The sequence below is a fragment of the Rhea americana genome, unplaced genomic scaffold (genome assembly GCF_003343005.1).
Source record: "Rhea americana isolate MKP2758 unplaced genomic scaffold, rheAme1 scaffold_167, whole genome shotgun sequence".
Lineage (NCBI taxonomy): Eukaryota > Metazoa > Chordata > Aves > Rheiformes > Rheidae > Rhea > Rhea americana.
In genome coordinates, this window is record NW_028185783.1 from 1,424,514 (window position 1) to 1,438,986 (window position 14,473).

The 14,473-nt window shown below is 37.8% G+C and overlaps 1 long non-coding RNA gene across 1 annotated transcript in view; it reads right to left on the reverse strand.

Annotated features, from left to right (window-relative positions):
* Positions 1–437: 437 nt before the first annotated feature.
* LOC146598274 (uncharacterized) overlaps positions 438–14,473 on the reverse strand; it is a 140,156-nt gene continuing 126,120 nt past the window's right edge. Inside the window, exons 7-8 of the long non-coding RNA XR_014895289.1 lie at positions 2,892–2,999; positions 438–504 (exon numbers count right to left, since the gene is read on the reverse strand). This is a non-coding gene — a long non-coding RNA (uncharacterized LOC146598274). The remainder of the gene's footprint in view (positions 505–2,891; positions 3,000–14,473) is intronic.

A 14,473-nucleotide genomic window follows, 5' to 3' on the forward strand; every position in this document is an offset into this window, starting at 1 on the left:
TGAGAAAGTGAGGGAGCAGTCAAAGCAAGCAGTGGGAGGTCTTCTGTCTGCTGGTGTGTGATCAAACAATTCTAATCAGCAACCCATCTCCTTTCGCACATAGATCTGAAATTCCACTTGTTAATAAAAAAGGGAAAAATCTCATCAGGAAGACTATTTAGGGAATTTCATTTAAAATGGTGGCTTTCCATTTTCCGACTGAAAATAACATATTAGCCCCTAAGATAATATTAGGTCTGATTTTCTTGATGCAGCTTTTTTAGTGTATAGCCAGGAGTTGGTTTTCCTGCTGGGAAAAAGAGACAGTTCTATTTAAACACAGAAGTTACTACTTCTCTCATGKTTTCATCAGTGTTCTTGTTTGATACCCATAAAATACACAGTCTCCTGGCTAGCAGAAAGATGAGCTGAAATCTCACACATATTTTCCTTTTATGTAAGCTGTAGTGCCAAATAATGTTCTCTTCAGCATATACTGTTGCCTTGTGGGTAGAGTGTACATCTCTGAACAAAAATAAAACAAATCAGAGTAAAATCAGAGTATTATAGCAGAAAGGAAACAGTAGTTCTTGGTAAACAAATTCCCTCTGTCCCCCCCCCCCCAAAAAAAAAAAGTTTAGAAGTAATCAAGCTGGATTTCCGTCTTGGGTTATGTGTGACTGTGCACAAAATAATAGCATGGCTTTATCAGATTTTGCTAAAATTGCTGCTATTTTTTGCAGCTGCTTTAAGTTACTGCTACAGTTTTAAGGCTTTACATTGCTGTCCTGTGCGACAATGTATGGAATCACAGCCTCAAATGAAACATTTAGCAAAGAAAGCTGCTAGGACTATAAACTGCAACAACTGGATTTCTGCACAGATGGATATCCACCTTTGTATATTTTTTAAGACCTGGGATGAGCTCTTCACTGAGATTCTATTCATGACATGAGCAGCTAATACATGAATAATGGGTTCAAAACAATAGTATAAATAATCCTCCATAAAAACAAACCCAAAATCTAGCTGGAACGTGCTTGACTCAAAATTGGTTTTATAAATCCTTTTATAAATCTTTTAAATACACCAGCTATTTGCAAGGCATGCTTTTCTTAAAACACTGCATGAGGTTTTACCTCAACCATTGCAGTCAGAAGGAAACAAAAGGCTCCTTTTTGTTTCTTCTTTTCACTTGCCTACTGTGGTTCATAATCTTTTGGAGAAACACAGAGAAGACCGTCAATAGAGAAATTAACATTACACACTACTAATTTTAATAATGCAGGAATACCCTATTGTTCCCTGCTATAGTTATCTGTGTTTTCAGCCTCTGTTAAATATTTTTACATCAAAGTAGTGGAAACACTGGTGAAACTTTTAATCCAACACTTTCCTCTTGGTACTCTTACTTTGGTAGCAGTAGTGGGATGCCACAGAAAATAACAGTTCAGTCACAGAAAAATGTTGAGATTTCAAAATTTTGGGGAGTACGCCATTTGGAGGTCATGAAGGAAAAGCAGAGAGCTTCAGAGCCATGCAATAAAGAGATACATTGGAGACAGCTGAGAAATGAGACAGTCTCAACCACTTCTCTGCCTGACACAAGGCAAGATGTTGAACTTCACAGAAACATTCATGGTGAGCCTAAGAACTAGCGTATACTCTGACCAAAATTTGAACCTTGATGTAAGAGATTGCCCAAGCAAATTCAGACCAACAGATTTTCACAAAATGCTTTGATATTGACAAAATAGCATTTTTGACGCAGATTGTGTGTATGTGCGTGTGTGAAACTAGCCCTACTATCAACAATTTGAACTGCCTAATGTAGCTAATAGAAGTCTTGGATCCTCTTCTAAAAAGAGAGTTTTTTAGTTAAGGAAAGCCTTTTGCTTACTTATAATTCAAACAAAATCTCCTGGCTTGACTTTTATCTTTGATCCTTTTAGGTTTATAACATTAGACAAAATGAATTGGATTATTTCTCACAGCTTTGTACCTCTTTATAAAGGTCAGTGTTTTGTTATTGAAAGTGCTGGAAAGAAGATACATGTGACATTTTATAGTATTGATCTGTTTATAATGGTACCCCAGTGGTCTCCATTACTTTAATTTCCTTACTAGCCCATTTTTAGAGCTGCTGTTCAGGTGGGAAAGAATGGTTTGTATGTCTTTCCCCACTTTCTGCCTGCATTTCACTACTTGACAAAGCCTCTTTTTATCCCTGAACATGGGGCTTCTGCATTCAAGACAGACAATTGATTATATAGTTAGACGGTCTATAGCCCTTTTTACTTCATCTCTTGTACCTCAACGAATTTAGCACCACACCAGCCATGTTATTATCCAGTAGATACTTACTGTAGAGGGATAAGATGCTGAAAATAATTAAAAAAATAAATATTCAGTGACTTTGAAGTTCATTTGGCTAAAAATGCAAGTGTGCAGCAGCATGCTTGCAAGCTCTACAGGCTTTAAAATTATGTATATAACTGATTTCAGAGTTACAACATTTCATCTTGGTGACCAACAATGGAAATAAAATTAATACATGAAAACAAATGTTCTTGGGAATACACCTTCTCTCTTATGCCAAGAACAATGGAGTTAATCCAAATTTACACAATATACCTGGGATCAGAGTGAGACTTTCACTGATTTGGTCCTTAGCACCTGCCTATGGTGTTCATAAACATCTGAGATAAAAATTAATTGAACATCTATGGGATCCTCTCTGTTTTACAAGTGACACTTTAACAAGAATACTGAAAGTTACAACAAATTAATATTACAATTAAATTAAAGAATTTAAACTAAAATGAAAATTAAGAAGAAATATACTTCGCTCACTTGTGCTTGCACTGGAGAGGACCCTTCTGTACTTCTATTAGCTTCATTGTCTTACTTACAGAATGAAGTTGGATAATGTGATTTTTTCCTGTTCTTCTTTATTTCTGCTTTACTATTCAGCGCAGGATCAGGCCCAGTGTGAGTGTCAGGATCTAACCTTCCTAGTCCTGAAGAAAACACAAGCAAAACTGAGGCGATATGGACAATTCTGAAGAGGAAAATTCAAAAGAATAATCAACATTTTAAGAAACTAAGAAATAAATATAAAAGGAGGTAAAATCTATTTTAAAGTACAACTTTTTATGGCTTGTTGTAGGTAGGTCAATGAACTAGCAACCAGTTTCTGCTATTGTAACAAAATGTAAGGGAAAGTGATTTTCTGAGGTAATGAATAGCTCAGCAATGACTAACTTCAAGGGATAGCTGAATGTTTACCATTCTGCAAGACTCTTAATAGAACCTATTGCTTAGACTGAAAAGGTCGTAGTAAAGAATTCTGTAGAACAAGGGCCTAGAAGAGAGCTTAGAATTAATTATAGCTACTAAAAGTGTGTCCACGTAGTATATTTTTGCGAGGCAGAAGTGAGCATTCCCCACATCTTAATCACAGTATGTTCTCCTGCATTCAAAAAAAAAACAAAAAACAAAAAAAAAACCCAACCAAACAAACAAAAAAATCCCCACATGACCATATTAGAGCACGTGATTTTAGTTCCAAGTCCAAGCTAATAAATGTAGAAGAGCTGGAGGGTGTATGAGATCGGACATGCCGTCACACATAAGCTGCCGCAGCGTTTGCCGTTGCAGAAGTGAGGCTGCTGGCAGCTGTGCCAAGCTCCACTGCAAGAACTGCATGGGTACCGCAAACAGCACCCCCAGGAGGAGGCTGGTCTCACCCCATGGGAAGCCTGAGCTACCTCTTAAAATTAATACACAATGCCAGCGTGTATTAATCATCATGCTATAATGCTGGGTTACAATAGAGGGAAAATAAAACAACACTATATTTTTACTATCTGGACCTTTAGGTTTTATATATTTTTTTTTTGAATATAACTTGCTGAAAACAAAATGTATTTGTCTCTTGGCTGTTTGTTTTGTATTGTTGGGTCGCACTGTCTGAAAAGATTGATTAATTTTCTTCTATTGTTGTTTATAGCAAGARGACCTGACCATGATTAATTCTCTTGCATTGCTGCAGGAGTGTCTGCAGACAAAACATTCTATTGTTTATGTTTCACTGACAGAAGAGGCAACAAAAAATTAGCTCGATCTCTTTCACCGAAGATTTTTTCCATACTGATTTAAAACAGCTTCTTTTTYCCCCATTGCAAAATGGTATGTTAGCAAAGAACGTTGGTGTTGCATTCAAAACTTGCATTTTTTAYTTTTTTCCAAGTGATAGAAGTGAACAGAAAATTGCTCTTTGTCACTTAGTTGAATTTAGATGTCACCAGGATGAATTTAAATTAATTAATTAGGAAGTTGATACTTCTAGCTAGTGTAAACCATTGTGCTGCCTGTGGTATGCATACATAGACCCACTACTCCAAATTCCTTTTGAAAGTGAACAGGGTCCACCCCAAACCTGTAATTTTAATGCACCTTTTCTCTCATTAGAATGTTACTGATAAAAATAGAACCCGCTTAATCTCCCACAAAAACACATTTCCTATCTGCAAGCATAAAAATGAGTTTGCATAACTCAGGTGAGCATCCTTCAGACGTCATACGAAAGGACAGTTTTGGATTAAGAGTCCAAGTTGTACACACACAAAAATTTGTGATAYGAGGCTGAAGAATTCTAAAAAAAATTGCAACTCCCAAAACTCCAGCAAGAGAAAAGTAGAAACAACTTTGCAAACCTCATAAATAACAAATTGGGATTTCTATGTATCTTTTTAAAAACTGATCCTACCATGCCTTCTCAGACACAAGCCTAAGTAAATCTGAAGAGATTTTCTTCCTCAATGGTGAACAATTCAAGCTGTGTAAAACCTTTGATATGCCTTCAACACTTTTGCTCAGTATTTTCTATAACATGTCCYTTTTCTATGAAAATGTGGTTAAAATTGCCTGGCTTATCTGCAGAGTGCAGTATTTGAAACAGTACAAGAAAGAATTTCTTTGATGTTCAGAAAGTGTAGAATATAATCTCCATTTGCTTTGATTAACTACCAGAGATCTTCATGTATTTTTTCAGAACTAGAAAGATGAATTTTCAAAGMAAATGTTATCTTAGATGCCATTAAAAAAAGTGATGGCACCAGTGGTCAGTGAGGATACAGAAGAAAGAAAGGTTTTCAATGAGAGTGAGAACAAAAAGGCATTTTTGTATGAGCCTAGGTGAGAGAAATTCTAAGTGTGTGAGAAGAGGGAGGACTAAAGCAGAGTTCGTTCTTTTCTGGCAAACCTCTTTTTCAATTTGYGGTTTATTTAAAGAATATGCCTTCTAAGAAGTAATTAATATCTTTCATTAATATCATGCCTCAAAATGAGACAGTAATTTTGTTTGAAATTCTCTGCCAGAAGACAAATTAGCATGATTCAACTGGGAAATGTGAAAGCCATAATTCACATGCTTTATTCAGGTAATTAGTTAAATTATAGAAAAGCAAAAGAGGAGGAACTTACATTTTAACATACCAAAGAATAATCATATGTCAGAAAAATATGCAAAATTTGAAAAGAAAAGAAATGKCTGTGAATTAACGACTTAGAGCTCTTCTTTCCCTGAACAAAAAAAGCACTGTATATAATCCGTAGGCCGCTAGTGAGGCAGTCTAATAAATACTGGCAGAAGGCAGTGGAAAATTTCAACCTTCCTTGTCTATTTTCTTGAAAAGTTTAAGACAGTTTTAAATAGAGATGATTGAAAGTCAGAATGTTTTCAATGACAAACAATGAAATTAATTTTAAAAGGCTTTCTGATTTACAACACAAAGAGGAACTTTCAAAATACCTAAACAAAGGGAAATTACAAAAAATAAATTTATTTACAAATTATGACTTTCTATTTTGAACAATTGGAAATTAAATCGAGTATGGGATTCCAAATCTTATGGTTTGCCATATCCCATTAGACTGATTTATTTATTGATTTTCTACTTTTTGGTTTACTGAAATGGTCTTTTTAGGATTTTTTTTGCAGTTCTTGGAAAAAGAAAAACCAATATTTCTCAGCTTTATTAAAATAGCAATGAAAAAATGGAAATACAGAAGTATAGAAAACTCAGAAAAGTGTACTACYAGGGTTTTATCAAATTGAGTAAGGCTGTTTTGGAAGCAAAATTTTTCTGTACATGAATGGATCATATACAAAAAGAGTGAGACTTCCTCTAAAGCATTAATCTCCTGAACACATTTACCACCRCTATTTCTTCTTGTAGACCTTTTTAAACGTTAATATTTTCTTGCCTCTTCCCACTCTTGCAATCAAAAATTCAATCAAAACTTCAAGAATCAATGCAGGTAAGTCTTCCTGTGGGTAAGCTACTTGCTTGTCGTAGGGGCATAAATTCAATTTCCTGGGGCTGTGGCCATGTTTAAAATAGATTGAACAGTACTGCAAACTTGTCCCAATTTCATTCAYTCTGCCTGGGCAGTGTTACAGTTCTAGCTCTGCCACTGTACATGAGATACTAGATTCAGGCCTTGTAAGAGAAGGAGAGGACTCTTACAAATAAATTTTTCGTAATCCCTGCAGGTGTATGGCATGACATGGGATTACCACTATCCTCATCTTGTTTTACATAGATAGCCATTTCACAGTTGTCAGAGCATCATTCAGTTGATTTAAAAATTCATTTGCAGCCTTTTGCTCTGTGAGCATCTGTGACAGTGATTTCTCCAGGGGACATTTCTCAGCTGGGGACAACTGGCCTTTTCCTGCCTCCCTTGCCCCTAATTCGAAAGAGTAGTGACCGAAAAGGGGGGAATCATCCCAAATTAAAGAAATGCTTCTCATAGATTGAGACAAGTGTCCTTTGTAATGACTCAAAGATATAAGGTGTACTGCAGAGGAGACTTGATCATCCACTCTTTTTTCAGAAGTCCTGAGGGTCTCTGAAAATTGGCCCTCTCTGTAAGGGTCTGGCTAATGCAATATGAATTTAATGTTATCATCTGTGCACTGAGCTTGAAATGTTGAATGTTGAACTGTCAATGTTGAACGGAGGTCAGACATCGCCCCCAGCTAAGACTTCCAGAGAGAAGGCAGGCGCAAGGAGTGGGTGGCTGGGAAGGAAGTGCACGACCTCCTCGAAATGGAAGTAGGGTCTGGGAGAGCCCACGAAGCGTGAGTACCAGCAGGGGCCCTAGCCCCAGGCTGGACCTGCCCTCAGCAAGGTCCCGTGGGAGACGAAGCACCTTGTTATCCCTGCTCCTGCCTTCAGTGCTCATGGCACCTCAGCCAGCGTCCCAAAGCATGTTGTTGAATTGCTGGTTAGGCTTACAGCAGCTCTAAATTTATCTATGCAGCGTGGCTGATGTGCTTCCATTTTTGGTAGACATCTCTGGCACACCCATAAGTTTAAATACAGTAAATTTTTATAAGCTTTGTAACTTAAGAAGCCTTTGGTCTTTGAATGTATAAATAAGAACAATGAATGCAGCCACCACAMGGAGATCATGGAAGCAGTGTCCATAAAGTTGATTAGCAGGCACATCTGGGGATGAGGCTGTTTACAGTTTGGGATCTCTGCTTGCTACAAYGGTCTCCAGTGCTGAAATCCTATTATTTAATTATCTCTTTAGAGATACAGGCCTTTGTACTCTAAATCTTACATCTGAGTTGGCATTATGTCAGTTGGTCTGCTCACAGTGTTCTGAGAAGGCTCTTTGCTCCAAAAAGGCTCATAACCTATGGCAAATCAAATTTACAGAACAATGCTACAGAATATAAAAACATTCACTTTTTCAGTATTGTCTAGAATTACATTGCTGGCTAAAGGGAAAACTGACAAACTGTATACAATGATAAAAGCAGAGACTGATGGATTATGTGTAAGAGTGTCTTCTACATACAATTCAGTATTGAATCAAACAATAATCCAATGATGATGATGATGATGATGATGATGATGATTACTACCAAGCTTTTTTGCCAGAAACAATGTTAACCCCAAACACGAAAAACTTTTTCTAAGATAAAGCTAAGAAGTAAGTGCAAGAAACAAAAGTGATTTACTGGAAGAGCACACAGAAAGGACCATAAGAATAAGAAAGTTGGTTAATAGTGATAAGGATGATTCATACTTTATTTTCTGAAAAGACTATCCCTTTCTTATTGTGGAAATGAAAGAATAGGCTTGCTGTAAAAGCCACATGAAAACCCCATTAGTATCAAGTCTTTTCTGGAGAAAATAGATAGGAGAAAGAAGATACAGCCACAATAAAAAGTGAATGATTTTGAGGACATTTGGTACAGCAGTCTTTTTTTTTTTTTTTTTTTTTTTTTTTTTTTTTTTGTTCCTACTTAGTAGGGAACAAAATTCAGTGGACTAGGAATCTGTTAAGCACAAATAAAGTAATAATGCAAGAAAAAACAGACCAGTGACTCTGCCCCACTTTTAAGTCATATGCCATATACCACTATTCAGAAAAGGAAAAAAAAAAGATGTAATCAAAAGCAGTGACACAGTGGAAAGGAAGAGAGGGCATTATTAATATTTCCAATTCTGGCATTTATTATAAATGAAGTACTGGATGTCACAGGTATATTTTTTTTGAAGAAACACTTTTTGCTCAAAGTTGTGAAGCTCTCAAAACCATTTTTTTAAATTGATTTCTGCTCAGAGTAATACCTAGCCCCACCAGCACCAGGGAATTCCAGAGTCTAGTCCATAACCTATGCCACTCATGTGCCTTTTGGCTAGTGGCATCCTTGATTTTCATTTTTCATAAAACTGTTGGCCRTTCTAGGTTTCATTCTTATACTGGACAACAAAGAGCCTTGAAGCCTCACAGATCTTAAAACATCAAATGTGTTTTCAAAAGCTTCTTTAGTATTTCCTAGGCTTTGCCCCAGTGAAGACTATGAACATTTTCACAACTGCTSTCCAGGTGCCAGATTAAAGATGAGGGAGAGCATCTTGGAAAACCAGTTCAACACACATCCCAAACCTTTCATCATCCCCTTGAAACATAAGGCATCTAATTCTATATGCTTTGAGTGTAGCACTGAACTTTCAGAGCAGATTTTTGAAGGAATTTAGGTACCTAAAGATAAACATAAATATACAGAAAGCTTTTAAAATCAGTTTAGTTTAGGGGACAGTCATACCAGGTGACTAACCTCAGGAATGTGATGTCTGGTTTTAACTGACCTACATCTCATAGAACGCAGTTAGACTTAAATATTACAGTATTACTTTGGTTCTTCAGCTTTCCTACACCAATCCATGCTTTGAATAAAAGCTTTGTAAACTGTAAACCAATATCTTAATTGTGGGAAAGAAGAAATCTAGACTGAAATTTTAAAACAAACCTTCAAAACAGAAGTAGATCTTCAGGTTTCTGGATGACTTGACTGTAACTTCCATGTTTTTTAAAAAAATAAAAATATTGTATGGAAAAGTATGAAACAGAAACTCATTTTCATTCTCTTAYATTTTGAATGCACACAGCCTTGTGTATAGCAAGAAGTCATACTGATTCAGTAACTAAATAACCTAAGTACTGTCTCTAAATACTAAAAGAAAATGAAATCTTTTCTTCCACTGAAAACCTGGCACTACATTTAAGAATGCAAGCAAGCTTGACCTGGCAAAGGTTACASCTCAGAAATGCAGGGAATGCACTGGACACCTATGATTCAATCTCAAATCCAGGCATGTCTCCCAATTACCAAACATGATTCAAATCTTCAGATGGTGTCAGCTGGCGTAATTCTGGCCTTTACGATTTCATATAAGCCGATTTACCCTAGRGATGTGTCCCTATTGTACAGCAGAGTCATGCAGTTACCTGAGCCGCTCGGGTTTGGACACAGCATGGTCACGTTGCTGGGGCGTTCTGCTCCAGCTGATACACCTTGCTTTGGAGCAGGGCGGGTTAGCTCAGAGCCTGGGCTAGCGACGTCCTGATTTTCCAGGACTAGATTTCTTTGCACAGCACTTCATGATGTCTGTAGACATAACAGCATTTCTATAATGTTCTGTCACAGACAACAAAAGGTTAGACTTATATAAGAAAATTTGAGCAAATACTTTGCAYTACCTGGGAAGCCTTGGTTGAAGACACACAATTTAATCTATACTAAAAGGCATTTATTCTTGTGCTGGTCAGCTGGTGAAACAGAAGCTGTGGAATAACTCTCTCGCTTAAGAATTTCACTCACTTGGCTGGAGAGCATGAACCTTGCCAGAGGGGTAGCAAAGATGTTATTTTTGCTTTGAATAGGGGTCTGCTTCCGTTTACRTTTTAGCTTTTTAGTCCATCTGCCAGGGATGTCTTTCAAATTGTTTGATTAGCTAGAATCATATGAAATCAATTCACTGCATACAGTCATGGACATTTTCCATTAAGCAAACATACACAGTTCATCTATCAAAAAATCTGTTTTACTTGTTGTCCAAAATTCTAGGTCAAACAAAATAGAGGAAGCTGATAGGCAACCACCCCCATGACAAATAAACTGCTTCAAAATTTGTTTGATAACATTTCATCACAAATATGAATAAAACTGACAAGAGAGAATGTTACTTATCTCGCCCTGCACCTGAAAGGGAAGCAAAAGGACTAAGGAAGAGTCAGTAAGATTGCATTTATATAGAGGGGTGTGTGTGTGAGTGTGYATGTGTGCGCGCGCGTGCGTGTATTTATGTGTGCATATATTTATACATGTATATATGCATGTCTATATGTATGGAGTTTGTTTTCCTGAAACAAGATTGCTTTACATTTCACTGACAAGTGCCACCAAGATGATCTGATGTAGTTTTGGCAGAGTACAAGGTAGAGATCAGCGCACAGAGAACATTAGTCATGCTATTCTATTGAAAATGAAGATGCCAGTTCAAAAGAAGGTGAATCATGTTTTAGCACTTTTCCCTTTTTATCCTTCTCAGAATAGAGTCAYCAACACAGCCAGCAGCCTCACCAGCTTGGTCACGAGTGCACTTTTGGCTGCTACAGGCCCTGCTGTATAGGGGCTGCAGCATACAGAGCCCTCCTCGAACCCAGCTACCAGACCAGGGGAGCACAGCAAGCGTGAGRTTTGCAGGGCGCTGGCTTTGAAGGGAGCCCACTGCAGTCTCTGCGTACTTGCTCATGTAGCTACACCTGGGTTGCACAGGCTACGCCTAAACTAGTAACTAGAACAAGCCCTGGCCGTTTACCAGCCCGTTACAGCACAGCTCACGTCTGCGTGGCTACATTCTCTTCATTTCCCAAAGCAGAGAGGTCTTGGCTGYAGCATCAACTGGGAGCCATCGCTGGTCTATGCTGTGCCCAGACTGTTCCCAGGGCAGCTCACTGGCATCGACCACAGCTGCGCTGGTTCAGCAGCAGGCACTGTGGGGCAATCACATGCCAGTGCTTGGGTCCACAGGCTCACCTCTGTTAACTCATGTATATACACATGGCCATGCATGCTTGTACCTGAATTAGGTGAACTAAACCTGTCYTATATGCACTTTACCTGACCTTTACTGATAGGTTGAATACAGGTACAGCCTAGCACATGACCAAGATGACCAAGAAATTAGATAGGATTAAAATAGTATTCATGTAAGTAGATCCTGCCTATGAACACCATAACATCAGTTTTTGCACTTGTCTGTCCTGCTGTGTTTGTTATACAGCAAGTGAMATCTAAATCATTTCTCTGTGTTTATGAATTCCCAATGTGCATTAACATTCAGTGCAATAAACTGGAAAATGCCAAGTGCTATTTTAAAGCTTCTTTTTCCAGACACGCTCTGTTTCATATTTGGGCCTTTTCTTGCAGGCTGTATAGCCCCAGACAAAGTAATGAAGACAACAGGATGAAGAATGTACTTAATTTAGAAGTATTCTGCAAGCTTTTGCAAGTAAGTTTCTAAAATCTTCCTATGCTTCTAAAATCTTCCTATGCTAAAGAGAGTTATTCCAATTTTTTGACTTTAGGATTAAAAAAGTCTTGATATTATGTGAATGTTTTCTCTAGCTCTTCTTCCACAAACTAACAGTAATATTTAGTACTTTCAGTTTCCTGGAGCTGGGCAAAAGCAAAGCTTTTTATTTATAGAGGTCTATAAAAGGATCTGATCCATTCTCCAGAAATCAATTATTTGGCACAAATAATAGCATGTTCCTTACCTGCATCACAGAAAACTGTTGCGCTGCTCACATGGGAATGGATTAGAGTTTATACTAAAAATCTCCCAGAACCCTGGGATAAATAGAGATCTGGATGTGGTGACCAATAAGTTGACAGTACTGGGTAGAGATCGAAGGGAAGAATGTAGAAAGCAGGAGGCTGAATACCACTGATTCTTTAGAGCTGAGAAACTGATAAGAAAAAAGAACCTGGCATTTATCTTCAGGATCTCTTTGGATCCAAGGCAATCACCAGTCCCAATGGCAAATTCCCAGAGGACTGGAACAGATTCACACAGTCTAGTGTTTGCTATGATTAGAAGTAGAAAAAGCATATTCAGAAACATCTGTTCGAGGAGAAAGTGGATACTAACTCTATAGCTAGGACAGGAACTTTTCAGCTAGGGAGAGGGACAATGCTCCAGCTGAACAGAAATTGTGTTGTATCATGTTGTATGAAGGTGCCAATGGGCTTGTAAGCTTGTACTTGCTTTGATTTTCTATACATAGTATCCTAACTCCAGTTGCAGGGAATGAGKTAGTGGTAAAAGTGTTGGGCTGGAGAGGATTTACACATTTCTCTCATTCCCTGCTGCCCAAGTTACATGCAAATCTGTTTGCTAGTTCCTTTCTACAAATGTGCTGCCAAATTCTCCTGCTATGGTTACACCCACCCAAGCACATTTAGACTCAATGCAGTTTCTCAGGCTTTACAGCATGGTCAATCTGAGTCAATCTGAATTATCTCAAAAATAACATGACTGAGTCTAAGAAAAGCACAAGCTCAGAAACCCCACTGCTGTTTTCTAATGGAAGCTTATGGAAAAGTTTAGAAGGAGGAGCAGAAATAATTCATTCTCTTCGAATGACATAGGGTAACTTCCTTCACCAGTCCTCCGTTGTCTCTATTTCTCCTATATCATTCAGATGGCAAAGATCTGGGATAGGAACAGATAGTGAGTTTGGGTACACCCAGCCAAAGTGGCTTTAGTCTCATCCATACGGTTTAATAGAGGGCTGACAAGTTTGAATTTCTGAATTTTCATGCACAGAGGCATATGTATGAGTAAACTGCCAGTTAAGACACTCGCCAACTGATAAAAGGATTGTTCTCTTTTGAGTTATTGGGAAAGGTTAAATCTCAAGGACAAAAATAAATAGAAAAACTGCAAAGTGTGTCTAATGCACTGGACAGAACAAATTTCCATGGTTTCTGCTAAAGGCAGCAGCCAGTATCCACTAAAATGAGAGGGAGAAGGATCAGAAGCAGAGATACTCAGGGCCAAACCACAGATATGCAAACATATTAGGCTAATTTATCATATTTAGCAAAAATATTGATTTTTCCACATTAGTAGCACTGACTAAGCCCAGTAGGCAAGTCCCAGAGAGCTATTTACACTACAGCTACCAGAATTGCTAAAAAACTGTTGGAAATGTGCTGCAGAACTCTTCTCTACTGTAAATAAACCTTTGAGAACAGCTGACCCAGATATCTAAGATAATTTGAGCATGTCATCCACATACCAGTCCACATAGGTATGACAAAATACAACTCCCTTCGAAGGTTTTCAACTTGGAGTACTTTAAATGCATCCAATACAAACTCTCTGTAAATTACACTGAAGTTGAAAACCCAACAACAGTGTCTGAAGAAAAAAAAAACAGAGTTTCATACGAATGAAGGACAGAATTATCTAAAGGACCCAGGTCAATCTAAACTTTAAGTTACAGTTAAAATGCTGATCATCTACCATAACGGGGTAGCTGTGCCAAACAACTGACTGCAGGGAAAAAAATGATACGTACTATAGCCATTGCAAGTGGATAGAGTGCATGTGTAATATGAAGTGAAAAGAAATTGTGATTAATAATGAAATGATCCTTGTGAAGTTTATAACCTGTCCAAACACACTGTGCTCCAACATAAGGATAGTAAGCTTTTAAAAAGACTAAAAATTMTACTATCAATACTTTCTGGCCAAAAAGGCTTCCTCTCCTCATTCCTCATAAACAGAAATAGTTATTGAAAACGCACTCCTCCCCTCAAAAATAGCAGAAATGAACAAAATGTATCCAAACTTTTGCTAAGGTAATCAACAGAGCTTTAATGAAGTCAACAAAACTGCCTGCATGTACGAGCACTAAAGACTGGAGCAAATATCCCTACTGCAGGAAAAGACTACAAAAATGGTTGCRAGGGTATCGAMCATCCATAGGATAGGTACAGAGATAGGATATCCAACATAGGGTATGTACAGGCTGTCAAAYAATTTAGCTCCTCACCTCATGATGAGATCTTTCCTTGTAGATCCACACTGCATAAATATTACAATACCAT